Genomic DNA, 19,837 nt, shown 5'->3' with positions numbered 1-19,837 from the left:
GCATGGCCGGCCTGCAAACCACCACAGGCCCCTTGCCCAGGCCACCCCACGCCCCAAGGGAACCCCCACCCTGATCCGGGACACCCTTCAGGGCAAACCAGGTGGCCCCCACCCATCACCAGGCCTCTATCCTATCTAATAAAAGAGTAATATGCAAATTGGTCATCACTCCAACACACAAGATTGCTGCCCCATGTGGTCAAAGATGACTGCTCCCATGTGGACACAAGATGGCCAGCAGGGGAGGGCAGTTGGGAGCGACCAGGTCTGCAAGGGAGGGCAGCTGTGGGTGATCAGGCCAGCAGGGGAGGGCAATTAGAGGTGACCAGGACGGCAGAGGAGGGAAGTTGGGGGTGACCAGGCTGGCAGGGGAGCAGTTAGGCATCAATCAGGCTGGCAGCGGAGTGGTTAGGGGTGGTCAGGCTGGCAGACAGAAGCGGTTAGGGGCAATCAGGAAGGCAGGCAGGCGAGCAATTGGGAGCCAGCAGTCCTGGATTGTGAGAGAAATGTCCGACTGCCCGTTGAGGCCCGATCCTACTGGGATCGGGCCTCAACGGGCAGTCGGACGTCCCAGATTGGAGAGGGTTCAGGCTGGGCTGAGGGACACACCCCCCATGCACTAATTTCATGCACCGAGCCTCTAGTATATATATAAAATGCCCATTTAACAAATGCTCCCCATAGTAATCATAGGTCCATAGGTCCAACCTTCCTCAATGCCCAACCTCAGTATTCCCACCTAGACAACAATGATGTGAAAACTCATTTATCTTGCAGTCCCTGCTTTCAAAGGCCTGGTACTGTGACTGGAACAGGCAGTTACTCTGAAAATATGTGATAAGAATAAAATCATGACAGCAGTGTTTGAAAGCACTGTGAAAGTATGTCATGAAAAGCATGATATTCACTGTGATCCTCAAGGGTAAGGGAGGAAAAAGGTATCCTAAGCAAGCTTAGCTTGTAAAAGCATAATATGCTAATTAGACTGGACATCCTTCCAGACGTCCTTCTAGACAAAGCCAGGGCTGCCGAGGGAAACCGGGGTCCCGGGTGCTTGCCGGTGGCCAGAGGGAAGCCCAGGTCCTGGGTGCCTGCCAGGTAGGCCTACTTTTGCATGACTTTTGTGCATCGGGCCTCTAGTTTTATATAAAGTTACTAGAGGCCTGGTGCATGAAATTCATGCATTGGGGGTCCCTCAGCCCAGCCTGCACCCTCTCACAATCTAGGACCACTGGCTCCTAACCGCTGGCCTGCCTGCCTGCCTGATCACCCCTAACCAGTCTGCCTGCCTGCCTAATTGCCCCTAACCATTCGTCTGCCTGCCTGATCGTCCCTAACCAGTCTGCCTGCCTGATTGCCCCTAACCACTTCTTCCTGCCTGATTCCCCCTAACCACTCGCCTGCCTGCCTGATCACCCCTAGCTGCCTCTGCCTTCACCCCCACCACTGCAGTTTCATCCAGAAGGACGTCTGGAATGACATGTGGAAGGTTGTTCTTTCGGCTGTCTGGTCTAATTGGCATATTATGCTTTTATTATTATAGATATAATATTAATACTAACCATTTATCTTAAAGGATTGGCATAGCTCTCAGGAGTATCTCTTATCCAGGATAATTATGCCCCTTTATCGTCAGCTATTGCTGATCAGGTCTTATTTTCAGATAATTCTCAGCCTTTGCATCTCCATTTGGCCCATGCCATTGCAAAGAATACTTGTTTTTTCCAAATGCTCCACAAATATGTTTTCTAAGATACCCAGGAATAGATTTATAGTTGTCTCTGTTTCTTGGAAAGTTTCTATATTTCTACTATGCTATGATGCCAAGAGGAGTTTTATAGCCATGATCCTTTTGTCAGAAAAAATGACTTCCAGATTAACACCCATGAGGAAAAGATTGCGAGTTGAGTACAGTCATGGTTTCCATGACTCTTCTTGAATGTTGCTATCAAAAATAGCTTCTCTATCAACACAGGTTTTTGAACTTAACTATTTCATTCATCCTATATAATACTGTCCATTGGTCAACTAGAATCACCTGGGTGAAGTTTTCCAAAATTTTAGATTCCTACTTCTCAATTCCAAAGATTCAATGGGTCAAGATTGGAGGGAAGAGGGGAAGTATCTGTGAAAGTCCCTGTGGTATGTATGTTTAAATTATTCTCCCAAAATGACAACTAATGACAATATTTCCAAGTCATATAAAAGGACTATTTTCATTTTATATAGAGCTATTACAAAAAATAAGATTAACAATATAAAAGAATGTATCAAAAGCATGAACAGATGGTATACACATGTTCACATACTCTAATAGCCAATAAATATATGAAGAGATGTTCAACCTCACTCATAATTAAAATCAAATATAACAGAAATAAGATGCCAATTTTCACAATCAGGATGGCCAAGATTAAATTTGGATACTACCTCCATAGGCAATCATGTAGTGAATCAGTAATTCTCAATTCTCCTTGGTGGGAATTAAAATCAATACAAAATTTTAGAAACTAATTGCAACATCTATCAAAATTTTAAATGTATATACCTTTGGAACCAGCAATTCATATATGGTGATATAACCTCAAAATATATTCAGAAGAGTACCTAAAGATATATAGCTAAAGATAAATATATGCATGTCTGTATATATATATATGTGTATGTATGTATGTATACAAAATATATGAGCATGACCATTGAGCTTTCTTTGTAAGAGCCAACCAAACAAGTACCATTATACCCACCCCCAGAAAACACAAAACAGAGACCAGGTTGAATAAGTTGTGCATCTATACATATATTGGCATATACCAGAACTACTGAAAAAATAAGGTGAATCCATATGTGATGATATTGAAAGCCACCTCCAAAGTAATAATAGTTGGTAATAAAGAAATCATAAAATAGAATGTATAGTTTAATCTTATTTGCAGTGATATATATCCAATATGCCCCTCTGTACCCCTTATATTTTATACTAGAGGCCCGGTACATGAAATTCATGCACAGGGGCAGGGAAGGGGGTCCCTCAGCCCGGCCTGCACCTTCTCGCAATCTAGAACCCCTCAGGGGATGTCTGACTGCCGGTTTAAACCGGCAGTCGGACATCCCTCTCACAATCTGGGACTGCTGCCTCCTAACTGCTTGCCCACCTGCCTGCCTGCCTAATTGCCCTTAACCACTCACCTACCTGCCACACCGCCCCTAACCACTCTGCCTGCCTGCCTGATCACCCCTAACCACCTCTGCCTTTGTCCCTGCCACCGTGGCTTCCTCCGGAAGGACACCAGGAATAATCTCCAGAAGGTCGTTTGGCTGACTGGTCTAATTAGCATATTATGCTTTTATTTTTATAGATCATGGATATATTTATTTCAATTTAGTTTAGTTTTTAATTTGTGAGAAATCTCTCCTGGTGAGTTTGATCTGTTTGATCTCCTGGTGAGTTTGATCATGTTTAGAAATTACTATTATGCTATCCAACAATTGAATCCTACATTGTATCAGCTAACATAGAGCTATCTCACTGAGTTGCTAAAAGATTACAAGAGATAATATATGAGAAAGCACTTTTTTGAAACTCCAAACATTATGTAAATTATTATTATAGTCAATATTTGTTTAACATTTTGATCATAATTTTATTACAAGATCCTAGGAAAGTGGGATCTTATATGACTACATAACCTTGAGTTGTTTACACTCTATGTAGAATACAGTATAACTAGTACTACAATAACAGCATGCTAAAAATCACCATGAGAGTAGGGTTTGCTGCATATAGAGAATATTTAACACAAAAATTATTTTGAGTTTTTCAGGAATATAAAAGGAAGAAGAAATCTATGGTAGGTAAAGAAAAGATGCCATTTAATGATGTATGAATGCATAGAGAACATGACTTGCTCAGAGAATTGCGAATAGTTCTATGTAGTTGACACATGGAACGTTCTATCAATCTTTCTTAAAATTTTATTCAATAAAATACACTTAACACTACTGGCTACATTCTGATCTTTTTTGATAATGCTGGAAATATTTTCATATCCTGCATTTTAGTGGCATCATCTTATGCATGTTGATATAATCATGCAAATCTATTAGGGGAAAACCAATGTTTACTATTGTTAAGTGTTTACGCTTACGTTATTATATATGTCATCATTTGTGCAGAATGATCAGTAGAGAATAATTGGTAATAGACAGAACATTGTGAGGAAACACAATGCTAATGAGTAAAATATGTGTGAGTCTAATTATGTTTGCAAGTAAAACGTATTTTCCAGCTCTTTTTGGCCCATTAGAAAACATTTTGACATTGAAAAAATACTTTCAAAACGTAACTCATTTTTGCTTGGAACATTTTGTATTTCAAATTTATATAAATGATTATTTCCTTCCTCTCCCTGATCCCTCCCCCCTTTATTTTGGCAGTTAGTATAGATGTTAAATGTTTAGTCATGAATATGTGCTTTGTGGTTGGAGTCAACAGGAAAGTTACTTTTGCAAATTTTCCTGGAATGTTTTTAGTTTTGGGTTACTTTGTTAAAACATTTACTACTTGGATGATTCTAGGTTTTGCACTTCAGTAAGTAGGATCCAAATCTGCAGGTCAAGGCTCATGATTATTCCGTTTTTTCTAGAGTAAAACAGCCATTAGATGGTTCTTGGCCAAACCAAATTATATTTCCAAAATATACTTTCAAATTCATATTACAGAAAATCTTACTAAAATATATTAGAACATTGCTAGGTTTCCCAATGTTACTTGTCCTCTTTCTCCTTGAAAAGGTTTAAGAAATATAGAATTTAAATAGCAATTCTACACAATGTTTATTTATGTTGATCAAACAGTTGCTATTGTCTTGAACATACGGCTACTGCCAATAGGAATAAAGTTATTCGTTCTTTGACTCTGTATAATATTTTTTTCACTTATCTATTCCTTGCATAGTCTAAAAATGGTTTTAAGTATATCTCTTTTAATTACTTGTCTTTCTGTATTTTGAGAAACAAGGTTTCTCAAAACAAGGTCATCCTTAACTGCCCTCCTATGTTTTTATTTCTGGAAATATTATTCAAAGTATATCACTTTGAATATACTTTGAATAATTTTTCCAGAAATAAAAACAGGAGGATAGTTAGGGGCGACCAGGTCGGCAGGGGAGGGCAGTTAGGGTGACCAGGCCAATAGGGCAGGGCAGGTAGGGCAACCAGGCCAGCAAGGGAGGGCAGTTAGGAGAAATCAGGCAGACAGGCAGAGTTGTTGGGGCGATCAGGCAGGCAGGCAGGTGAGCGGTTAGGAGCCAGTGGTCCCATATTGTGAGAGGGATGTCCCCTGAGGGGTCCCGGATTGAAGAGGGTTCAGGCTGGGCTGAGGGACCCCCCTCCTGTGCACGCATTTCGTGCACTGGGCCTCTAGGGTAATTTATAATCAGCACAGAACAAACTGGGATTAGAAAATAGGAAAGCTCTAGAGGTATAATTTCCAGGGGCACTATGAGTTCACAGAGATAGAACTCATTCTTATGAAATAAGTCACATACATAAGAAGCCAAAAATCTCTGGTGGTTTTTAACTCAGTTGGTTCCAACTGGCCACCTTGATAGTTGAGGTAAACTCTGGGATGAAAGTAATAGAATTGTGACCCCTTAACAAAGCATAATATACAGAATGAGAAATCTAGCTCATCTTTTTATCTTGAAATAATAGGAATCAGTAAAATGAGGAAAGAAACCTTCAGTTCCTTACGGTATATCATAGAACAGAAATAGAAATGAGCAATATCCCAGAACAGATGTCAAGCAGTGTTGTATACAAACAGCCTTGATTAATTTACTAGCACTGTGAGAAAACTTGTGGGCACTTTAAGAAATACTTAGGGGGAAAAATGGATGCTGAAAATGTCCTAGATTCTGAAATTACACAAACGGGGACTACAAGTTAGTGAATATAATGTAACCTATTTGTTGTATAGAGCTTGGTGAGAACGCAGGCACTTAGACAATATGTATTAGGTTTTTAGATAGACTGATGTATTGATGAAAATTCAAGGCTGGAGTTCTATATTCAGATATTTGACAATATAGTTGATTTGTCTTTCTTACCAAAAGTAATTTCTTTCTTTTTCCCCAAAGAGCCTAAGAAGTTAGTCAGTTTATTTCTGGTATGGCAGATTGATGGTATTAGAGCGCCCGTCTCCCTTCCATTTGTTTCTCTGCCACCGGTAGGGGCTTGCTACAAATTGAATACAGCTTCTTACCAGATTCACATTTTAGCCTGACAGGGAGAGAAAGGGAAGGAGAGAGAGACAGGGCCCCTTTCCTTTTAAAAGATAAACAAGAAGTTGCATCAATAATGTTTGCTTACTTTTCATTGTCCAGAACCTAATCATAGGACTAGCTAATTACAAGGAAGTTTTGTAAATATAGTCTTTAGCTGGTTAGCTAATCTGTTTACAAGCTTATTTGGATTGTGAGTAGAATTCATTTCCTATGTGACTGAGGGACCCATCTTTGTATTGACTGTTGAGAGACTGTCCACTTTCCTTGCCACATGGCTTTCTCCATAGGGAGTCCACGACATGGCTGTTGGTTTCTTCAAGGCAGCTAAGAGAATTTCTCTCTCTCTGGTCTACTAAGATGGAGTAATATAATTAAATGTAATTATGAGAGTGATATCTCATCACCTTTCTCATACTCTGTTTCTTAGAAGCAAGTCACAGGTTGCACCTCATTCAAAGGAGAGAGGACCATATAGGTGATTTCTATGTGATTGACCCAGTTAAAGGCCTAGGGCAGTGGTCGGCAAACTCATTAGTCAACAGAGCCAAATATCAACAGTACAACGACTGAAATTTCTTTTGAGAGCCAAATTTTTTAAACTTAAACTTCTTCTAATGCCACTTCTTCAAAATAGACTCGCCCAGGCCGTGGTATTTTATAGAAGAGCCACACTCAAGGGGCCAAAGAGCCGCATGTGGCTCTCGATCCGCAATTTGCCGACCATGGGCCTAAGGCAAAGGCAACAGCACCTAGTATTACACTTGGGACACAATTGTTTCTGCATAAACAAACTCTAATTAAGAATTTCCAGCCCACCTTTTGACAACTTGAGTAAATAATGAGGAAATAAATGGGTTGTACAAAATGTACTACAAAAAAGATGGGAGACATCTTTTTTTAACTAATAGTGTCAGGTTTGTGCTAATTTGCTTAGATCTTCAAAGATAAACATTTGACCAACTCTGATTGATTGGTAGTGGCTGCCTGGAGAACTTTTTTGAGTAACAACATCCTAAGCTTGCATTGGCTGAGAAGAACGCAGTATCTCACGGAATGGCAGTTGTGTTGCTCTGGATTTTCTTTTCTAACAGTAACTCTCTTTTTTTATCTTTTTTTTTCCTGCCTTTTTAATGGTAATTCTCTTGATGGAGCCCACCCATTACCACGACATCAAACTGGGATGAAGGATACAAACCCTGCAACAAGTCCGTGTTGATTAATACATTCTTTTATAGGATTCATTCATTTATTGCTTCAATAAAAAGTTATCTACTACCAGCTTTATGTCTCAGACACTCACTGTGCTGGGTGTCAGAGTCTTATGAGTTAGAGTGACCTCCCTTTCAGCATAAACATGCCACAGATTCATGAAATTTCATTAGCAAAGCAGCCTTACATCACTGTCAATCATGCTCGAGCCCAATGAGGTTTCACCAGTAGGTCTTGATTACTCCGCATGTCGGAGAGATGCTTAGCAGGAACCAAATACATGTTGCTTCGATTCAAACAACTTCTTCATGAATTTTTAAAAACTGTATACTCCTAGTTGCTTCATTGTGACCTTCAGAGAAAACTGTTTTTTGAAATTTTAGCTTAAGAGCAGGTTAGAAATAGTTAATCCACAAGGAAAATATTATGTTATTAAGGTTCTATAACAAATAAAAACTTTAAAAGGATGATGATGATGATGATTTTATCTTTTTAGCACTAAGAATGTAAAATGGCTGTAGGTGGCTATCTTTTGAAGCCCCAAGTGAGGGAGATTTTCCATTTATATTCCTTTCAGTAATAAAGAGCTGCTGGAAGCACTATAGAAATGTTGTTTTTCAGTGATTGTGCCAATATACCTGGGCTTTCTTTCAAGCAGTGAGTGAGTCCTTTGAATTATGTTTCAGCCAAAAATAGGGTTACTCATAAATTGCATGAATACCTTCCAGCTCATAATTGCCAGGTTCCAGCCTTAGATTTAGTCATCAAGACTAAGCTCTTTTTGTTTTCTCTAAATCTCAAATTGACATAGTCTTCTTTTTCCCATTCTTCTTCCTCAGCACCAACCACCCTCTCCTCCCTTTATCACCCTTGGATAACACACACACACACACACACACACAAACACACACACCAAAGAATTGCACTGCCCATCATAGTGGGTTACATACAAAGATTGTTTCATAATGATGAACTATTGCTGAGCATAAGGCTTCAATTTAAATGAAATGTTTTTTACCACATTAAAAAAATCCATTAGCAGTTACCAATAAGCTCAGGATTATTTCTGCAGAAAAAATCAGTTTAGGTTCAAGATAAATACATGGAAACTGACAAGCAATTAAGCAGTAAATGTGTGTGTATGTGTGCTGCCTGTCAGATATTTGAGGAAGATATTTTAGGAAAACTGCTTTTGGTAAACAGAAAAATTAAACTGGCGTTCCTCTCTGCCTTTCTTCTTCTGAGCTCTGGTATTTTTTTTTTCTGAAACATATAAGCAATACAGCCATTAAATATTTGAAATTAAAAGGCAATAAAGAAAATTGCATATATTCAGTAAATAATTGATACATAGATGAACAAAATAACTTTTAACTTACAAAAATAAGAAAATTTAACTCACCTGAAACAATAAAATTCCATCAGAGATAGATAATTTTCAGAGCAAAAATGTTGCATAATTCTTTTGAGCAAAACAAAGAGCTCAGTCAATTTTCAGAACATTTCTGTTTTCATATACAAGATTAATAGTGTTTGTACATGAAGAAAATGGTTACCTGCCTGGTTCATTTATTGGATAACCAGCTTCTACCATCATAAATTTCTGTGCCTTCCAGCCCTAAATTTCATGAAAAAAAAAAAAAAACCATCATGGGAGATATTGGACTATGCAGAATGCCATGAGAATACCAGGTAAATTAGATAGAGGTGAAAACTAGTAAGAATGTCGCCAGATTTCCAATTTTCTCCAAAGCTGATTCAGAGTTACATATACCATTTGTTAAATGCAAAACAGAGAAGAAAATAAATGTAGAGAAAGAGAATATGAAGATAGTACAGATTAATCACTGACCTATAAGAAACATACGATTTTACTTAAAAACTGTATAGTGGTAAACCAATTCAAATTTTGAAAACCCTAGTTATTTTTCTCCACACATTTGGCCTTCTATACATTCAGCTGCACTTAAGTGTCACAGTGTTTGTTACATCTATAATAATAAAAGTGTAATATGCAAATTAACTGAACAGCAGAACAACTGTCTGGACAACCTTCTGGACAAAGCCGGGGCTGCGAGGGCCTACTCTTGCGTGAATTTTGTGCATCAGGCCTCTAGTTTATAATATTTAAGCTGAACATTTTATTTCCCTCTTTTTAGTCATGCTGTGATGGAATAATGTCTGCATCTATAGTCTACAGCTCAAGTTCAGCAGGGAGCTAGTCAAAGGCAAATGCACACTACTTGTTGCTATAATGTGAAACCCTGAGCTATGGTGAACCCACAGATAACAGTAATTTCTGTCTCTGGCATAAAAACCTAGGCTAACAGAATCCCATTTCTCCTCTAAACCAGACTCCTTATCTTAGATGTTAAGAAAAGCATGTAAGGCCTAAAAAGAGGCAACCTCAATAGGAGAACAAACAGCAAGGAAAGTAAAAAGGCATTCCCTCAAGCCAAAATTACCCACATTTTTGGTCTTTCTGTGACAGGGAAAGTAACAAAATAAGCTCTTACCTCTCTAACTGTAGAAAATTAAAGAGACAGAAAACGAGCAAATCTCTTTATCTTAAAAAAAATACAAAGGACTAATAAAAAGCAGCAGATTTTAAAAAGGAATAAGAACTATATCCTAAGTGATTTTAATCTATTGCTTAATCATGCTCCTGATTTTGACCTACATCAGAGCTCCTTTCCCAGAGGACTTGATATCCCACAGAAGTTGGAGTACATCATTAACATCTCCAAAACACAGAGCACTTATTCTCCAGAAAAATAATTTGGATGTATAGGCTAAAAAGGAGACTATAATTTTTTTTAAATGGAAGCTGCTATGGACAAAATAGCACATGTGGTCACAAAATCTAACAAGAAACTGCTAATATAGCACCACCAAATATGTAACTTATCTTCCTTACTTTCTTTTTGTATTCTTCTCCATTAGATGGATGGATAATTGAATGGATAGATGGAGCATGTAGTATCGATTACAAAGTATCGATTACACAAGTTGATCTATTCAAACCTACATCCGGGGTGAACTCAATGAACTTGAACCTGGACTGAGTTAATTAGAAGCTTAAGTTCAGGTCACTCAGAGTCCTAAAGATCCTAGAGAATTCAAAAGATCATGAAGCCTACAAAGATTTGATGAAGATAGCTTAGCCACATCCCACCTGTAACAAATACTTCCCCAAAGTTCAGGATCTTTACAAAGTAATCTGGCAGAAATTCTGATTTAAATATAATTTTAATAACATTCTATAATAATTAGATCAATTGAGATTTTTATTGATGATTAGAGGAGGCAGAGAGAAATGTTTACTGTAATGAAATGTTTGACTCCAATTTTTTCTCCAGTGACTTCTGTTTCATTTCTTCTGGCTCCTTATATTGAAACTAGAGGCCTAATGCATGAAATTTGTGCAAGGGGCTCGGCCCTCGCAGCCACAGTGCCCGACTTCGTCTGGAAGGTTGTCCTGCTGTTCAGCCATCTGGTCTAATTAGCATATTATGCTTTTATTATTATAGATGGTCAAACACTAATTTAAGCTGCATCAATTTTCTTTTTATAATATAAAATGCTAAGGTAAAAGGATGTGCCAAAACAATTACCACACTAACCAGGCTTTTAAATTAGTATTATGAAATAATGAACTTGGCATAATATATTCACGATGGCAGGTAACTACTGCTTTCAAAAACTTCATTTCATAATCTTGAGTGATTTTTTAACCCTTCCCTTGTATGTTAGCTACCTAGAAAAATGAGTAAGGATGCAGATCCTATATAAATAAAGAGCTAATATGCTCATTAAGCCGAACAGCAGAACGACCATCCGGACGACTTTCTGGACGAAGCTGGGGCTGTGAGGGCCGACCGAGGCAGCTAGGGTTGCAGGGGCTGAGCCCCTTGCACAAATTTCGTGCATTGGGCCTCTAGTGTTAAATAAAGAACTGAAACCATTAGCTCACCACAGCACATCATTTATTCTTCTTGGGTATTAAGGAGGATCATGGTCTCAAGAAAGAGTAATGTAGAAGAATAGATGTCAGATTGTCGAACAGGAGAGTTTTCAAGACAGGCAATCTTAGATACATAAAGTATAGAGACTATAAACTCTTTCTTGACATACTAGTAAATGAGTTAAAATATAGTGATTTCATTCAACAGAGTATTTTATATTGAGTATTAACTCTATGGTATAGCTCCAAAGAAATAATGATAGTCATATAGTTGATACACTACAAACTTGAAAATGAAACCAAGATTTTTTTTGTGCTAAAACTGTAACTTAAAAAATATCATAACTTTCTATGTGAATCATCCCTAAGTTTTGTTCTGATTCTCTTAGTATTAAGGGTATGTTAGTTTTCTATTGCTGCTGTAACGAATTACCACATCTAGTGGGTTAAAACAACACAAATGTATTATGTTACAGTTCTGTAGGTCAGAAATCCCACATGGGTCTTACTAGGCTAAACAAAGGCTTCAGCAAAGTGGCATTCCCATTCCTTTTTTGAGGTTCTCAGGGAGAATTCATTTCCTTGCCATGATAGGACCTAGGTCCCTGTTTTCTTGCTAGCTTTCTGCGGAGGGCAATTTTCACATTTAGAGCCCACCCATATACTTGAGCTCCTGTCCAGATCACATCTCCTGATTTACCCTTCAACCTCTCTTCTCTTTGAAGGGCTCATCTGATTAAATTAGGCCCATGTAGATAATCCAAGATAATCTCCCCATTCCAACATCCTCATTTAAGCACATCTACAAAGACTCTTTTGTCAAGTAAGAAAATAGATTAGTTGCTGGATTCCATCTAACAGGAAAAACTGTGTGAAAATATACACTTTCCCAGAGACTTAGAAGCATTCTGACTGGAGTACATGTATTGGTACCTAATAATGTTTTGGTCTTTTTTTTTTATAGACATAATTTAATTGAGTGTTTGTTTTGTTTGTTTTGGTTTGATCTTTTGACAATGTGTTGAGTTTCTATGAAAAAGAAATTTTGTGAATGTTAAACATTTTCATTGCTTCTGGCCATGACCTTTTTTTCCATCACATATTACTCATCCTTCAATACCTGGCTCAAATATTGTAAATTTACTTTTTACAAGATTTCTGAAGCAATATAATTATGAATGTAGAGGAATTTTATACTGGGGAAAATATTATATTAAACTTTTATTTTTAAACTGTGATGAAAATAGACAATATTCTAAGGAAAGTAATTGATTCAAATATTAAAAAGGCATGAAGCTTACATGATTTAGAGATTAATATTTTCAATGCTTAAACTTGAGAAAAATTGAGAGCTACTCAATTCATTTTATGACATTTACATGGATTCTAAATCTGACAAAAACAGCATCCCCTCATCTTAGTAAGTTCAGGATGTTATAACAAAAATACCACAGAGGAGGTGCCTTAAACAACATTTATTTCTCACAGTTCTGGAGGTGGGGAATCCAGGATCAAGGCACAGGCAGATCCTGTGTCTGGTGAAAGCAGTCCCTCCTGGTTGGCTGTTTTCTCTTTGTATCTTTACATGGTAGAGAGCAAAACTATCTTTCTAGCATTTCTTCTTATAAGGGCTCTCACTAATCCCATTCATGCTGTCTTCACCTTCATAACTTAATTACCACCCAAAGGCTTCACCTCCTAATCCCATCAACATGCAGGTGGGATTTAGGGTTTCAATATATACATTTGAAAGAAATATGAACAGTCAGTCCATAACACACATCCAAAATGTTTTAGCCAAATCTTATATATAAATACAAATGCTAAAACACTACCACTTCCAATCCATCACTATATTATAAGACTATTACATTGTGAACAAGTACAGTAAATATAATATCTAAGGATGTTTCAATCTATAAAATGTAATATGCTAATTAGACTGGACGTCCTTCCTGACGACCATCCAGACAAAGCTGGGGCTGCGAGGGAAGCCCGGGTCCCGGGTGCCAGAGGGAAGCCAGTGCCGGTAGCCGGGGAAAGGAAGGCCTACTTTTGCATGAATTTTATGCATCAGGCCTCTAGTATTATCATAATAATTTATCACTTTAATAAGTCAAAAGGTAAAAAGCATGTGATTCTTTCAATAGAGTATTAAACATTTCTCAATTACATATTCTTTCTCAAACATACCAGTTCATACTTAATGATGGAATAAAAAAGCAGAATGATCAACTGTAACTAATTTGTTATATCCTGTTCCCTCAGTGATCCTAGATATATGCAAAATAAAATTTACATGATTCACAAGTGTTAATGTATCCCCACATAAGCCAGAAACAACAGTCGTCTACAGCTAGAAATATTATTCAGCATTGCTCTGGTGGCTTTACCCAATAAAATAACACAAGGGAAAGATTATATGTAAGTTCTGTAAGTTATTTTATATAGTTAAAGTTTATAGTGTCCCTCATGGTTATAACTATTTTTAATCATGTTGTTTCTTACTTAAATTCTATTTTTAGATATTAAAATTTCTATATTGCCTTCCCATTTACTCATATGTTATTGGTATGCCATTTCCCATCAATTTATGTTCAACATATTAGAATTCTTTTGTATTAAATTTTCTATTAAATGTATCTTATAAAAATATATTGCTTAATCAAATTTAATTCAATATGAGTCTTTCATTTATTCATTAATTCTAACTCATTTCTATTATAATTACTCTTACATTAATGCTTATTTTTATGTCTTTATTTCATATACATATTTTAAATTTTATTATATTTCATCTTTATTTATTTGATTTGTTCTTATATATATACCATTCATAAATTTTATTCTGTTAACTTTATAGTTATAGATTTTATAAGTATTCATTTTTCAACAAATATTTGCTGAATACTTATACATGCAAAGCACTGTGCTAGACATTAGAAATGCATCAGTGAACCAATTGGAAAAACTGAATAATAAGAATGAGAAGACCTACAACAATCTATATACTATATAAAAGCCTAGGTGACCATTTGACCGTTTGACCGGTAGCTATGACGCGCACCAACCAAGAGGGGGCAGACACTCAATGCACAGGCATTGAGGAAACATGGAACAGACTGATAAATTTCAGAGGGAAGTGGATTCACGCACCATTGGGGTCCCTCAGCCTGGCCTGTGGGGATCAGCCAAAACCAGCAGTCCAACATCCCCCAAGGGGTCCCAGATTGTGAGACTGTCTGACCATCTGACCGGCTGGTACCTATGATGCACACTGACCACAAGGGGGCAGACACTCAACGCAGGAGCTGGCGAGCTGCGATGACTTGGCAGTGGCAGTTCTCGGGTGACGGACCCGGACCAGAGAGGAGGGAGCCGCGTGATTCCACCTTTGGCTGTGGGTTATGTTGTTGCTGGTTTATTGCACACTTGTGTTTGCATTCCACATCCTGTACAACAGTGACTTTGCAGAGTGCCCTCTCACACTCTGGGACCCCTCGGGGGATGTCAGAGAGCCAGTTTTGACCCCATCCCCACAGGCCAGGCCAAGGGACCCCACCTGCTGAAAGGACCCCATTCACTTCACAGATGCCTTTCACGCCACGGCACCATCCCTGGTGCAATGGGTGAGGGACTGCAGGAGGTTGGCTCCAGGGTGTGTCTGACCTATCTTGTCCAGTCCCACCCCGCTGGCCACGACCTGGGACCGCCTGCATTAGTCCCCGCACCTATGCGAGTTCTGCGAGCCAGAAGACTGGAGTGTGAGTTTTCTTTCTTTTTCTTTTTTTCCCCCCTGCTCACTCCACAGATGCCCTTCAAGCCACAGCACCACCCCAGGAATTCTAATTAATTTCCTTTTGCCCTAGCTGATTTGGCTTAGTGGACAGAGAGTCGGCTTGCAAACTGAAAGGTTCCAGGTTTGATTCCAGTCAAGGGTACATGCCCGGGTTGTGGGCTCAATTCCTAGTGGGGGACTTACAGGAGGCAGCCAATCCATGATTCTCTCTCAGGGATGTTTCTATCACTCTCTCCCTCTTCCTTCCTCTCTGAAATCAACAAAAATATATTTAAAATAATAATAATACTACTAATAATGATAATAATAATAATAATAAAATAATAATAATTTCCTTTCAATGTGTATGAATCCATGCGCTGGGCCACTAGTAAGTAAATAAATGTATAAATATATACTATGTCAGGATTAATCATTACTATAGAGAGAATAAAGCTGGAAAAGGTGGTTATGGCATGTTGAGGAGAGAAGGTGATATTGTTTTAATAAGGTGATCAGCCTTTCCAAGAATGTGACATTTTAGCAGAAATCTGAATAAAGGGAGGGAGTGAGGCACTCAGATATTTTAGAGAAGAGGAAATATGAGAGACCACAAGGAGCCAGTGTAGCCTCAGTGATATGTGAGGGGGGGGGTTGCAATAAATAAATTGCAAGAGAGAATAAGAGACTAAATCATAAATTCTCCACTATTAACTATTATTATTACTGGAGTACACACTCTTAGAGTTCTATGTGACGGTACCTATGCTGGGTAAATTATAGAACTGGATGCTTCATAACATCCTCTCTGCCCACTTTCTATCTCAATAATTACAGCAAAAGCAAGTTATTTACAGATAAAACTGAACAGTAGCTTACCTCAACTGAACCATATATATACTTCACTTTCTGCCTTGGGGTTTTTCTAACATCAGTGTGCAATGTATTCAGACATCTTCCTGGCATTCCTGCATAAGCAACCTGAAGGTGACAGAGACCTAACACCCTATTGGTTAACCATTTTTGATTAAGAGAAGAAGGTCAGTATTTAAATGCTTCCTTCAACCAGCACTTGGGTAAGCAATTCTAAAATGCATTCTACATAGCTTCTCTTAAGATCCTGCTGAGATCCAGCCCAAATGTCCACAAGTGTTGGCCAACTTCAGAAAGCACCCTTGTATTGACTTTCCCTTTATCTGTATTTCTCTCTCACTAGTCTCCTCTTTTTCACGAGTCACTTCTCAAAATAAATTAAGTGCATGCAAGCTCTGTTTTCCTGTAGGAGCCCAGACTATGATACTTCTCAACATCTTACATGCCTGAAATTACCTTTATTTTCCTTCAAACTTATTTTTAAAATATGTTTTTATTGACTTCAGAGAGAGGAGGGAAGAGTGAGAGAGAGATAGAAACATCAATGATGAGAGAAAAATCATTGATCTGCTGCCTCCTGCACACCTCCTACTGGGGATCAAGCCCAAAACCGGGGCATGTGCCCCGACCTGGAATTGAACCATGACCTCCTGGTTCATGGGTCAACAGTCAATCACTGAGCCAGACCACCAAGGCTATTTTCCTTCAAATTTAAATAATTTGTTAGTTTTGTAAAAAATTTTAATTTTTTTCTTTAAAACTTAGAACATTTTCTATTGCTTTTTTTGTGCTGGTGTTACTAATGAGAAATGTGGTATGAAAGTTGTTCTTCATTAGTACAAATTGGTAGTTATAAAATAGTCATGAGGATATAAAGTACAGCACAGATATAATAAATAATATCATAATAAATATGTATGGTGCTAGGGGCTACAGGAAATATTGGGAGGAGCATTGTAAAGTCTATGATTGTCTAACCACTATGCTGTTTACTTGAAACTAATACAAAATAATATTGGGAAAAAAAGTGATCATTCATTTGTAGGTCATCGTTTTTTTATCCCTGGCTAATTTTTAAATTTATCCTTTGCCTCTGAAGTTCTTAAACTTAACTTTAATGGATCTAGGAATGAGAGGTTTTCTTACAAGTCCTACTTGGCACTTTGATCCCTTTCAATCTGAAGTTCCATGTCTCTCTGTACTTCTGGGAAATATTTGTCCATTATTTGTCCAAATTTTTAATATACATGTTTTTTTCTTCTTGTTCCTTCAGAGGCTACTACTAAATAGATTCTGATATTTTCACATCTATTCTCCATATTTCAACTCCTGTCTCAATCTTTTTCTTTCTTCATTGCGCCGCACCAGCACAGCCAAGGGTTCGGCGAGCCTGAGGGACGGCCGGTGAAGGATGAAGAAAAGACAGACAAAGAGAATAAGCTGGGTCTAGGTGGATATTCTGTGCCTGGCTGAGGCCACAGAACAGATCCAGACTGCAAGCTGATGGTTTATTTTATAGTCAGAGGTAATTTACAATGTTCTTGTAAATTTCACTTGTTTTGGCAGCACTTGCTGCACCTCCCACAGTCCATTAGCTACCCAGGAAAGATCTAGGGAGCAGTCACAAGATCAAGCTTAATTATGCTTAGAGAGCTGTGCCCTCCAAGCTGGGACTTGTTTGCGACTTTGCCAGCAGGTCAGTCCGAGGCTTAACCCTATAACCGTTCCCTACATTTCATATCTTCCTCATTCATTCCTGGAGAATTCCTCAAAATTATCTTCAAGTTCACTTAATTTGGTTTTTCATTTATATCCTGCTTAACAAATCCACTGAGTTCTTTTAAAAAATTATATTTTGAAAATTTATTCTTTTCTTCAAAGACAAATGGCCAATTTTCCTTAAAAAAATCAGGACTGTGATTGCTGCATTCTTTTCAGAAATCTCTTTTAGTTACAAGAATCCAGGCAAAGTGCCTCAAAAAAAAAAGTTTTATCTTCCCATATTTTGAGTGAGTCAGATGGTCTCAAATCTGATTCTCCCTGCACACTGAATATTTATTGATTGACCACTTACTATGTGTAAGGCACTCTACCCATTACCGTGTTAGAACAATATACAAGATGAAGTCCCTTTCATTCTTCTATTACTTATGGTTACTGGCCGTTCATAACTTGTCTTGATACCTAACAGTCATTCAGCTGATCATCTAATACTTCTCTATATGTTTTTATTTCAAACTAGAAGCCCGGTGCACGAAATTCGTGCACGGTGGGGGGTTGTCCCTCAGCCCAGCCTGTACCCTCTCCAATCTGGGACTCCTGGAGGGATGTCCGACTGCCCGTTTAGGCCCGATCCCGGGCAGTTGGACATCCCTCTCATAATCCAGGACTGCTGGCTCCCAACTGCTTGCCTGCCTGCCTTCCTGATTGCCCCTAACCGCTTCTGTTTGCCAGCCTGATCACCCCCTAACCACTCCGCTGCCAGCCTGGTTGATGCCTAACTGCTCCCCTGCCAGCCTGTTTGCCCCCAACTTCCCTCCTCTGCCAGCCTGGTCACCCCTAACTGCCCTCTCCTGCAGGGTTGGTCACCTCCAACTGCCCTCCCTTGCAAGCCTGGTCCCTCTCAACTGCTCTCCCTTGCAGGCCTGGTTCCTCACAACTGCCCTCCCTTGCAGGCCGGGTGCCTCCCAACTGCCCTCTCCTGCTGGCCATCTTGTAGTGGCCATCTTGTGTCCACATGGGGGCAGGATCTTTGACCACATGGGGGCAGCTATATTGTGTGTTGCAGTGATGATCAATCTGTATATTACTCTTTTATTAGATAGGATAGAGGCCTGGCACAGGGGTGGGGGCCAGCTGGTTTGCCCTGAAGGGTGTCACAGATAAGGGTGGAGGTTCCCTTGGGGTGTGGGGCAGCCTGAGCGAGGGGCCTGTGGTGGTTTGCAGGCCGGCCACGCCCCCTGGCAACCCAAAGGGAGTCCCTGGTATCTGGAATTTATTTTCCTTCTACAATTGAAACTTTGTAGCCTTAAGCGGGTGAACCCGGCCAGGGTGTGCATAAAGCTTTGCTTCCCGTTGCCGCTGGCAACCCTGGCCTGCTCTCTCAAGCTCCATTCTGCTGCCATTTGTTTGAATTTGTTTCCCTTCTATAATTGAAACTTTGTAGCTTGAGTGGAGGCTTAGGCCTGCAACGGCTATGGAAAGCTTGGCTTGCTCTGTTACCTGGGAAACCTTGCTCTCTGTGGCTGTAGCCATCTTGGATGGGGGTTAATTTGCATACTCACCCTGATTGGCTGGTGGGTGTGGCTTGACTGATGGGCGTGGCTTATGTAGCGGAGTGATGGTTAATTTGCATATTACCATTTTATTAGAGAGGATTCCCAGAAGAACTGTAATCCACTGATTCACTCTGGGCTACAGTGTATACATTGGTAAGTCTTGGATCTGGTACAGTGCCATATCCACTAAGTGATGGACAGAAGCAGTCAGCATGACTACAAAAGGATTGCAGATGGTAGAAGTAATAGGTGAATAAAGGTCCCCATGGAAGAAGTTATATGTGGGAGGGTGGCATAAACATGAACAGTACCTTTACATTATAATATATCCTAACTTTTAATCGTCCCCAAAGATTAAAGACAGGCATAAGTGTACTATGTCCCTTAATAATTGATCAAGGATTCATAACCCATGAATTCATTAACATCTATTTTGAATTCACATATT

Source organism: Cnephaeus nilssonii (genome assembly GCF_951640355.1).
Source record: "Cnephaeus nilssonii genome assembly, chromosome: 6".
NCBI classification, from domain to species: Eukaryota; Metazoa; Chordata; class Mammalia; order Chiroptera; family Vespertilionidae; genus Cnephaeus; species Cnephaeus nilssonii.
This window is presented reverse-complemented; position numbering follows the sequence as displayed.